The sequence below is a fragment of the Cnephaeus nilssonii genome (genome assembly GCF_951640355.1).
Source record: "Cnephaeus nilssonii genome assembly, chromosome: 21".
NCBI classification, from domain to species: Eukaryota; Metazoa; Chordata; class Mammalia; order Chiroptera; family Vespertilionidae; genus Cnephaeus; species Cnephaeus nilssonii.
The window spans coordinates 21,780,097-21,791,959 of NC_137092.1; the positions used below are offsets into that span (position 1 = coordinate 21,780,097).

Consider the following 11,863-nt stretch of genomic DNA (forward strand, 5'->3'; position numbering starts at 1 on the left):
GTGAAGTTAAATCAATCTCTCTCTCTCTCTCTCTCTCTCTCTCTCTCTCTCTCTCTCTCTCTTCCTCTCCCCACATTCTTTGCAATGAATTGAGTTTCTATTACTAGCTCTTTTCAAAGAAGAACCCTCCAATAGTTTGGTTTTTTTTCACCCCTAGCCACCTGGGAGAAGCTGGAGGTCACAGGATGAAAGCCATATTCTGTTTCACCCTGTTTCCTATTAATAACACACAGGCATACAGCTAAAGTGAAATTTCCAGCAACTATTTTGGTAGAGTTGCTTATTAGCAAAGAAGTAGTTGAACCGCTCTTAGTCCTTGATCTGAAAAACAGGAGTGGAATATTTTATGGCATTCATAGGAGCCAGCACGGCAAAGTTCTTCAAGTATCTTTGAAGCTGTGTTTGGCTCCATAATGGCAAACACAATTAGGAGCGGCCTTTGTTGAGGCAGTGTCCTTCCTGCAAGGGGCATCACTTACCTGGTTTGTTCTCTCTGAAGATTCGAGAATCTTCATTCATTAAATGCTACAAATATTTATTGCACATTTACTATGTGCTAGCTGGTATTCTGGGTGCTTGGGATAGATGACAGATTCCTACCCTTGTGAGGCTTATATTCTAGCCGGGGGAGATAATCAATAAATAAAACACAACACATTATATATTAAAGGTGATAAGTGTTTTGGGGAGAAAAAAAAATGTAGAACAGAATAAGGGCAGTTGAGAGAGGTGGGGTAAAGGAGGGAGACAGCAATGGAAAGAGAGTGGGCAGGATAGCCATGAGATGTCACTGAGATGGTAGTTGACCAATGACTTGATGCAGTTAGCCACGTGGATGTCTATGTCTATGCAGGACAACTTTTCCGAAAGAGCGAAGAGCCAATGCAAAGGACATTCGATGAGAATGTGCCTGGAACAGCCAGGAGGCCGCTGTGGTGGAGCCCCAGGGTAGAGGAGGAGACGGCCGACCGGTGGCAGGTTCTAGGTCAGCCGTGCTGGGAGTGCCATGGTAAGGACTTGGTCTTTTACTCTGAGTGAAAAGGCGGGCAGCAGGAGGTTTGGAGTAAATCAATGAAATGATTAGACAAGTTTTAACAGAATAACCAGGACTGCTTTGTGAGAAAAAAAAAAAAAAAAAGACCGTGTTAGGGTATCTGCAGGTCTTCCTTTCAAAATGTATTTCGAGCAAACTGCATGTAGCTTACTGAACATTTAAAGCTTTAGTGTAGAGAAATGATAAATAATATAGAATGAAGCTGTGAGGTTAATTCCAGGCTCTGTCGCTAGAAAATTGGTTATGGGACATTACGTTCTGAGTGTATTAAATACCTTGGATTGGATGCTCACCTAGCATAGGCTGTAAAAACATCAAGCTAATCACCATCCTCCTAACAGAGAGGAGATGGGAAGGCAAACCTTCCGTGTAAAATAAACAGGAAGACAAGAAGAGTGTCTCCAGGGAGGGTTGGGGGGATGGTTAACAAGTGGCACAATGGTATCTCCAGCTCAGGCACTATACAGACATGCCTCATTTTATTGCCCTCCACTTTATTGCACTTCACAGATACTGCGTTTTTTCCCACAAATTGAAGGTAAGACCCTCCACCAGCAAAATGATTACGCCTCACTCAAGACTCAAATGGTGGTTAGCATTTTTAAACGAAGTATTTTTAATTAAGATATGTACATTTGGTTTTTAGACAGAATGGTATTGCACACTTAATAGAGTACAGTATAATGTAAACATAACTTTTTTTAAAGTTTAAATGCATTTTATTTTTAGACAACCTACATGACATGGTTTTGTTTTTTTTTCCCTTCTTCTTAAAAACAATGCCTCCACTCCCAATAAATCAAGGTCAAAATAAATGAAGAGCTCAAGATACCATCAGTCCCATTTGTCTTAGTGTGTGGATGACAAGCAGCAGCCAGCTATAATGACAGGTGATAGATCTAAATTGCCAAACTTGTTAACCTTTTCCCATTTCTAAGCCACCCTTAAAGAAAATCACATCTGGGTCACACCATCCTCCCGGTGGTCCACAGAGCCACCATTGCCATCTGGATTCATGTTTTCACCAATAAGGAACTGGTAGTTTTTGAAATTAGCAAGGATGGGCTTGATTGGTTCTGCAGCCCCTGTCATAGGAAGCTCTCCTCCTTCTGGTCTCTGTTCCTCAATTTTCCCTTTGATTTCATGTCATCTTTGACATGCTCCTTGTAGGCTTCTTTTGGGAAGCCGCTTTCCTGCAAAGGATGGTTCAGGAAACTGTCACCACCAGTGATGACTGTGCTTTCGGTTCCTTCGCCCTCCGGCCTTCAGCCGAGGCATTTCCTCCGACCATCGAGTCATCAGTGTCACCCTCTGTCCTACTGACTGTCTTATCCCCTCTACCTCCAGGCACAGCCTGTCTGCGATCTCCCGGATCTTGTGGGAATCAGAACATTTCATCACGGCTGATGAGGTCCCGGCAGATGACCATGAGAGCAGTTAGAAGGAGAGGACAGCCAACCTCGCTGCCTTTGCAGGAGCCCAGGGCTCTGAGGGAGCGCTTGGCAGGCAGAGTGTTGCTCTGGAGGAGGGGGCAGTGGACAGAAAAGTAAACATAACTTCTCTAGGCACTGGGAAACCAAAACAAAATGTGTGAGTCACTTCATTGCCATATTTGCTTCATTGCAGTCGTCTGGAACCGAACCCACAATAGCTCCGAAGTATGCCTGAATATAAACATTAATCTAAGAGTTTCCAGTTTCCAGACCTGAAAACTGAGACTCAAGGAGGCCAAGTTCACCTGCTTACACTCAGCTAGCAATGCAGTGATAGGACCGGGCTTCACAGCCACAAACCAAAGGCCAGCTTTGCTGGTTCCCAGGGCTGTCAGCACTTCCTCGTCACAATTGGTTCCACCAAGAGCTGGAATCCCTGAGTGAAAGGAAAACTTGCATAATGAAGCCGCCTTCAGCGGGGACCTTCTATTCAGCCTGACTCCCGGCCGATCGGGCTTTTATCCTGGATCATTTTCTCAAACTATTTATTTCTGTGCAGTGGTGGTGGGAACATTGACGACAAAATGGCACCCTCTTCCTCAATGTTGCTGCTCCCTGTGTGTCTGACTCACACCTGCTGACAGGAACGAGCCTCAGCTTCTTCATTCCCCGCAGAGCTGGGGGTGGATTTTAACTTGCCCTTGCCCTCCCCGTTGTCATGAAGACTGTCAGCTTAGCTCTGATTTAAAAACAAAAAAAAGAGAAAAGAAAGAAACAAAGCAACTCTGGAAATCTTTATTACCCAGCAGGTCAGTGGTGGCAGAGAGAGAGCAGCTCAATTCTCCAGTGTCACGGGGAGGGAGCAGGGCTGGCCTTTGAAAGGCCACCCTTTGACTTGTAAAACAGCCGCTAAGTTGGCCACAGAGGCTCTTCTGCAAGGAGAAGCCAGGGGCTCCCCTTTCTGTGCTCAACCTTTCGGCCGAAAATATTCTTTTCACTGGGTGGAGTGTCCTTTTGGTGACATTTATTTGGGGGATGTTTAGGAATCCAGCGTTCATTTGACCTGAAAAATAATGCTCACGTCCAATGAGAGTTTTGAACAAATGAATGCAACACACTCTTCTTATTGCCAATAGGCTGGGCTTGTGAGCTGCTGCTTCGTTTTTTCCATTCATGACAATAGGCTGATCCTCATTCTTAGCCCTCCTCCTACCCCAGACTTTTGCACGATGGCTGGCTCAGGAGCAAAGATTGTGCTAGTCGCTCTTGCAGAGAGCAAAGGTAGCGAGTTATATGTGGATTAAACCCCCAACCTTGCTTTCCTTGGTTCCTTGCTCTATGATACCAAGGCAGAAACCATTAGGCACAGAGGCACTGCCGTGGAATCTATTCCGATTTAGCCAATCTGGGGAAATAACTTTCTCTGGAAACAGGACTCCGGTTATTATTTTCCCACTGTGTTGGAGTATTTGACCTTACTTGCACACACATCAAATGGCTACTGATTATGCTTTTTTGCCTCTCTCCTAAAGCTGCTTTGGGATATTGAGAAAGGGGGCACAATTCAAGAGCAAATTGCTCTGATTAATATTGTATTTATAGTTTAGTCTATCAAGGTCATTTCCCTAGATGCCAGCCTATCTTTCTGAAGACAGAAATACTGTGTCAGAGTCTGTCTATCCCTACAACAGGCAGGAGACCAATGAGGAAAGTGAGAAGTAATAAGAGCGGGATGCACATTTATTTATAAATATACTAGAGGCCCGGTGCATAAAATTTGTGCACTGGCGGGGAGGGAGGGAGGGGGAGGGGGGGAGGTGGGTTCCCTCAGCCTGGCCTGCACCCTCTCACAGTCCAGGAGCCCTGGGGGATGTCTGACTGCTGGCTCCATGGAGAGCAGACCTAAGCCGGCAGTTGGACATCCTTAGCGCTGCTGTGGAGGTGGGGGAGGCTCCCGCTACCACCACTGTGCTTGCCAGCCATGAGCCTGGCTTCTGGCTGAGCAGCGCTCCCCCTGTAGGAGCGTACTGACCACCAGGGGGCAGCTCCTGCATTGAGCAGGATCAGCCGAAACTGGCTCTCTGAGGGGTCCCGGATTGTGAGAGGGTTTAGGCCAGGATGAGGGACCCCACCGGTGCACGATCGGGGCCAGAGAGGAATGCAGGAGGTTGGCTAGCCAGGGAGGGACTGCTGAAGGGTTCCAGGGCATGTCCAGCCCATTTCACTGAGTCCTGATTGGCCAGACCCCAGCAGCAAGCTAACCTACCGGTCAAAGCATCTGCCCCCTGGTGGCCAGTGCATGTCATTGCGAGCGGTTGAGTGGCCTTAGCCTATCATTAGCATATTACGCTTTGATTGGTTGAACGGACAACCGGATGACCGGACACTTAGCATATTAGGCTTTTATTATATAGGATATTTGGCAGCTTGGTGCCATACATATGTCTGGTCTGGATTTTTCTGCTACTCTTAAACTTCACCTAGGTCATCTCAGTTCCCTCTCAGACTGTTTCTTTGGAAACACACCCACCTCTGTTAAACCATGTTATTCTGCTTCTGTCTCTCCCCTGACCAAATTAAGCATCTGGTGGCTCTAGTGCCATTATTACAAACTGACATCTAAATGACACAAACTTGTGAAACTTGAACTCAATAAAGTCTAGCTGGGGGGGATAAATGATGATGGAAGGAGACTTGACTTGGGGTGGTGAACACAGATGATTTATTATGAAATTGTACACCTGAAACCTATATAATTGCATACAATATACAGATTATGTATTATAGAATTGTACACCTGAAACCTATATAATCTTACTTACTAATGTCACCCCGATAAATTCAATATAAAGGTTTAAAAAAGAATAGTAAACAGTCCCTATAAAATCTTGTTTATACTTAATTTACTTGTGAATATTGTTTTGTTTTGTTTTAATATATTTTATTGACTTTTTACAGAGAGGAAGGGAGAGGGATAGAGAGTTAGAAACATCAATGAGAGAGAAACATTGATCAGCTGCCTCCTACACATCTCCCACTGGGTATGTGCCCACAACCAAGATACATGCCCTTGACCGGAATCGAACCTGGGACCCTTCAGTCTGCAGGCTGATGCTCTACCCACTGAGCCAAACCAGTTAGGGCGTGAATATTGTTTATCCATAAATTGTGTAAATAGCACTCTTGCTGTTTGAAATATCACAACTATTGTATTAATAGACTCTAAATTAATAAGGCTTTGCTGGATTTTAGCTATTCCATAATTAAACTGGTGATTTTTATCAGCTTAGAATTAAAGTCATTCCATCTTGGAAAAAAACTAAAAATAGCAAAGTTACTACAATTTAAATTATATTAGGACATCGCTTTCCTGATGTTTTAGGCACTATGATAGAAACTAATCTAAAAAAATATTTATATCTTTCTGTTATATGTGTTAAATTTTCCATTTTACGTTGTTTCTCAACAGAAAAATCTTTTCAAATGTTAAAGGCAATGAAATAAAGAAATGCTTAAAAAAAATAATAATAATAAAGCCTAGCTTGTATGACTCTGGCCGCCCTCCCCTTGAGCAAGATGAGTGAGATTACAGGTGTCTATGACACAGGGTGAATGGAGGGCCCAGCAGTCTTAAATTACTGGAAAACATGTGAAAACAGTTTCCTTAATGTCTCCTTGCTTTTAACAGTCATGTTCACATAAAAAAGACGTTACCTCAGAGTCAGTGATGACGCCCTCAGGAACCTTGAGGTGTCCTGTTTGATTCAGACATCCCCCATCAAGGGAGCATAATTCCCTGAGTGCTTGGGTAGAAATAGAATGACCTCATTTCCAAAAAGTTCCAAGTGACCAGCGACCATGTTAGTGTAATTTCTAAGCATGGTGCTTAGTATAATGTATTTCATATTCAGTTTTGGGTTAACGTTAAGAATTTTGGTGACAGGTTTAGCTACAAACATTTCCTTTGTTCATTTCAAAAATATTTAGTGAGTGCCTCTGTGGAATTAAATGATACAGTACCTGCCTTCAAAAGTAATAACAGCCTTCTTTTGAATGTTTGCCATGAGTCAGACACCATTCACAATGCTTCGCTTAGCTTTACTCATTTAATCGTCACAACAACTCTATTTGATAGATGCTGCTATGATCTCCATTTTGCAGAGGACAAAACCGAGGCACAAATTAGCAAGTCATCTAATGTTATAGAACTAGGATGTTGCAGAGTCTGAATCTGAATTCAGGGGATCTTGCTCCACAGCCTGACTTCTTAGCCTTGCACGGGATTGCTGTGGTTTCAACTGCCTTGGGTCTAAAGACATGTCAATGACTGGGCTGGACTTAGAACAAATATTTCTTAGGATTAATATTTAGTAATGATTCCTTTTAAGTGCTGTGTTTATAGTGGATATGCAGACTTCACGAATCTCATCTTCTCATTAGATCCCAATATCACAACATTGGAATAACTGGCATAAGGAGGTGGTATTGTCTGATAGTTAAAAACCCAGGCTCTGGAGTCAGTCAAACTTGGGGTTCAGTCCTGACTGAGCTACCTACTAGGTACGAGACCTGAAGCGGGATAACCTTTTGTCTGTAAAACGGGGATGATAAGAACACTCACCTCACAGGATTATGAAAGGAGACACTCTGAGGGATTGTAGGAGCAGCCAGACGTGAGGGACAATAGACCTGACTTCCCTGGAATTTTGTTCAGCATCTGTGGCTCTGCCAGCTCAGTTTCCAGTTGATATCATTTGAGTGTTACAGAAAACCAGAGAAGAACCAAGCAATACTTAGAGAGATGGAGTTACATTTATTACGCGCGGGTCCAGAGGAAAATGTCTCTCAAATTCTGGGCCCCAACGTGGAGGAATTTCCCCTATTTATATGTTTTTACCTTCTTTGCCTCCCAAATATGGGGTGTTTCCGGTCCCCTTTGCAAGTTCTTAAAGAGCCCCTATGTGCTGGGGCCTTGAGACCGCAACCAAAGGCTTGGCCTGGTGCCAGTACTGATAATTTCATACAGGGAAGGTCTAAAGTGGGAGTAGGCTTATTTTCCTTATTATTTAAGCAAGCAAGCATTTACAGAAGCCAAATAGCAGGGTTAAAATTTCAAATAGCAGTTCTTATATAAGATGGATGTTTCATGAGGACTTCTCTTCTACAGCAGACTTCTTATCACACAGGGCCTTCCAACAGGAGTAATGGCCACCAGGTTCTGCAACATGTCTGGTTCCTGCTAACCCTATGTGCATGACTCCCCACCTTGCCATGAGCCCCAAAGAAGGAGGCCTGGACTTATCCATGGATGGGTATACTCAGGAAACTCCCTTCCTATCTGGGAGAGTAGGTAAACACATTCCAAGTTCATAATAACAGCTCATTTCACCAGGTGTTTATTTACCAGATACTTCAAAGTAGACTTACCTTTCCAATGAGGAAATTAAGGTCCAGAGCGTTTCCGGTGAAAGTAATAACTAATAAATGGCGAAACCAACCTTTGAACCCTCTCAACCTGATTCTAAATCCATGATCTCAACCTCTATATATTCGGCACAGAGCTCAGAGTTAGGAAGTAGTCAATAAATGTTGACTATTATTAGTAATTTTTCTTATTAGAGGAAAAGGTGCCTTTCTAGATTCCATAAGCTAAAGAATTGGTGCAGTCATTTGAAAAGGTTTTTTCTGTTTTTTGTTTGTTTTGGTTTGTTACTCTCATTGACACCCTAACTAAGCTTATAAAAAGTTATACTTACCATTTTGATCGATGCACCTGCTGTATTGCTCAGTGGTGGATCTAGATTGGCTATGACTATCTTTTGTTTTACCTTCTGTTTATGTGGTTTTAATAACCCAAAGTCATTCTTTCAAAAATTAGTGTCAAGAGCTGCCAGATCTTCTCTTACCTCAATAATACCCGACCCTGCTGCTTCCTGGAGGGGACTGAAATGAATGTGTGGGTTCTGCCAGGCTTGAATTTGGCTTCCACACCAAATCTGAGCTGTGTGACCTTGGGCTAGGTACTTAGTGTTGCTGGGCTGCTGTTTCCTGCTTTGTAAAATGGGGCTGTTGGGGAGATTAAATGAGACAAGATATGTAAAACACTTAGCACAGGGCTTATCACAGAGTAGGCGATCCATAATTAAATGCCATTTTCCCTTTCCTTCTCCCAGTAGGGTTTAATTGCTCCAGTCATGGTTCCAAATCATTTTGATTATGCCAGCTTATGACATCTGAAATTTATCAGATGATATTTAGTAAATGCATACAAGTGCCTAGTGATATCTCTGTTTTATATATTGTTTTTATTCAAGTCTAATCTCCCCCATTATATCCCTGAAAGCAGAGGCTATTTCTTATTCATATTTATATTTTTGTTCCCTGTAGTGCCTAACAAAATGACTGGAACATACTAGTATTTAATATTTATCTGCTGACCTAAATTGAAATCAGAGTATTTGGAAAAGATTGAAACGAAAACAAAATAGGAAATGCTTGCAATGAAAGGTGAAGTAAATGGGTTTTGGGAGAGGGGAAATTCATATTTCCAGGAAACAAATCACGTGCACTGTATAGATTTTAATATTATATATCATTCAATACTCCTCAAGTACATCTTTAAATTTAATGAAATAATATTCCGGTTCTTTAAAGAGATAATGGTGGCAGAAACAAACAGATTCATCTTTTTTTTTTTTTTTTTTTAATCCTTAGCTGAGGATATTTTTTCCATTGATTTTTGTTTTGTTTTGTTTTTGGTTTAGAGAGAGTGGAGGGGAGGGAGGAGGTGGAGAGAGAGAGAAAGAGAGAAACATCAATGTGAGAGAGATACATTAATTGGCAGCCTCCCACTTAAGCCGCCACGGGGGCCTGGGATGGAGCCTGCAACCGAGATATGTGCCCCTTGACTGGGAATGGAAGCTGTGACCCTTGGGTGCCAGAGCTGATTCTCTAACCACTGAGCACAACTGTCCAGGGCCAGATTTGTCTTTTGAAAATATTTAATGTTCTCATTCACTAGCTTAAATGATATGAACACTTTGTACTGGAGAAATTATACCATTAATGATTTAACTTGTTTCACAGAGTAAGTGTTTTAGTTCTATTGTTGCTTATAAAAAGAACTCTCGGTGAGAAAAAGAATTTGAGGTAGAGGAAGTCAGTTTATATTCTCCATTCAACTAAGAGGACACTTGATAATAGATTCCTGACAGGCCCCTGATAATATGAATGGGACAATGAGCCCAAGGCCGTTTACTTTCCCTATTATCTACTCACACTTGAATGACAAAATATCAACCCCAGATCAACCCAACTATCTGATCTCTCCATGCCCACATCTGTCACTTGGCAGCCTGGGTTGCTGCCTCCTGTTTGGGTGTGCAGAGCTATGGCTCTTTTTAATCTCCCGGCTGAATGATACTGTCTTTCATTCAATGGTACATGTCCTGTCAAAGACATGCCTGGTTGAAATGACTCGGTTTTCCTGGGTATCTCCCATGTATGCAGGAGGTATACAAGCCATCTTCTGTTTCCTTTCCTTCTGTTTAAAATAAAGAATAGAGATTCCTGGTCAGGGCTCAGCTCTTGGAAGGGGAAGAGGGTTTCTCTCGCTCAGTGTCGTGGAAATGCACTGACGTTTTTAAGGGTCTGAGTCAGAGAGGGCTCAAGAGCAGAATTGTGGTTCTCTTTCTTCAGGTTTTATCGTTGAGCTGGGTCCACTGTTCTGGACTCCTCCCTCCCTGATGATGATCTTTTTTTTCCTCTCCAGGGTCCCACTCTCCACCTCTGCAGTCTGGCTTCTATTCTGGGGGGTAGGGGATAAGATGGGGCTCAGGGAGGGGGGTGAGGAGCTCTGTCAATGCACATTACTTGATGGTAATTTTTTTCCAGTGAAAGTTTATTCGTTTGTTTTTAGGCAGAGTCAGAATGTTCCCATATCAAAACAGCCACTTCAAGGCAGCCACATCAAGATGTTCCTGGCATCAAAATGACTATGTCAAAGCTGTGTGTCAGCAAACTGACTATAACAAAACAGTATCAAAATGGCTATGCCCTACATTGGCACAGGACTTGCCATCAAAGGAATGTTTTCTAGAATGTCAGTGCTGTATATAATAAGATAAGATGAAAAGTTGTATGACTTTCCATTGATGTTTCCACTTTCAGTTGGAAGCTGGACTTGATAACCACAAGGAACTCGATTACAAAGAGGCACTACTCTCTATTCCTAGTTATCAATGCCTTCTGCAAAAAGGAATTAGGCACAAATTAACAAAGATGATCCTGCTTTGAACCGAGGAAATTGTGAAACACCCATACTGATTTTATAATCATGATTTTACACGTTCTCATCACAAATATCTTTTAGTATTATCTACCAAGAATCAGCCAACAATTTTATGCCCACATCAAGGCAGCCTGGGGTGATTTGTTCACTGCTTACCACCACTGTGTTCAATCAGAAGCCTGAAAGAACCATAGCACATGCAAATGCTGCCCCAAGATGCTGCCTCTTCAGATACCCAATCAGGTTGTAAAACTTTTCAAGAAGATTTGATGTTAGAAACCTTTCTTGACCTGTATCTTCAGGCTCAGAAAGCTTACAGATTGGGCAGAGTCTTGCATTAGGTGTGCAATTTGTAGTGGATATTGCTCTCTCCATAACTTAACTGGCCTACCTCTTCTTTGACTTCCCAGGTATCATGCTCTCTTGGCTTTATCCTGCCTTACTGACCTTTTCTTCAGCCCTTTTCTATCTGGCATTTCTCTATCTGATCTCTAAATGTTGAATGCATCAATGCTCAGTGCTGGGCCCTCTTCTCTAAGAATAACGCTCTCCCTGGGAGGGATCATTCAACTCTGTGACTTTAGATAGCATCTGTGTGCTGATTACTCTAAATATATATTTTCAGCCTTAACTGTTCCCAGAACTCCAGATTCATATGTCCAATATTCCCATTTGAATGTCCAAGAGGCATCTCAAATTTATAGGTTCAAAATGGAACACTACATTTCCCTACCAAGCCTTTTTCTTCTAGTCTTCTCCATCTTTGTGTTAAAATGAACTATGTAGCCATCTCTGATTCTTTTCTTCTCCTTCGCCTCCTCCCCCCTCATATCTATCTATCTATCTATCTATCTATCTATCTATCTATCTATCTATCTATTATCTATCTATCTATTTATCTATCTATCAATCATCTAGAGATAGTTATCCCATTAGCAAATACTGCTATAATTCTATCCCTAAAACATATCTGAACTACATCTCCTCCCTTCTCTCTCCACTGCCATGACTCTAGTCTAAGTCCCATTATCTCTTACCAGGACCATGGTCTCTTAACTGGTCTTCCCCTTCTTGGCATGACTGGAT

General features: G+C 42.4%; 1 pseudogene across 1 annotated transcript; it reads right to left on the reverse strand.

Moving 5' to 3' along the window:
- Nucleotides 1–1,970: 1,970 nt before the first annotated feature.
- LOC307093767 (translationally-controlled tumor protein-like) lies at nt 1,971–4,219 on the reverse strand (annotated as a pseudogene). The gene has a single exon. The product of its transcript is annotated as a translationally-controlled tumor protein-like (transcript).
- Between the last annotated feature and the right edge of the window lie 7,644 nt (nt 4,220–11,863).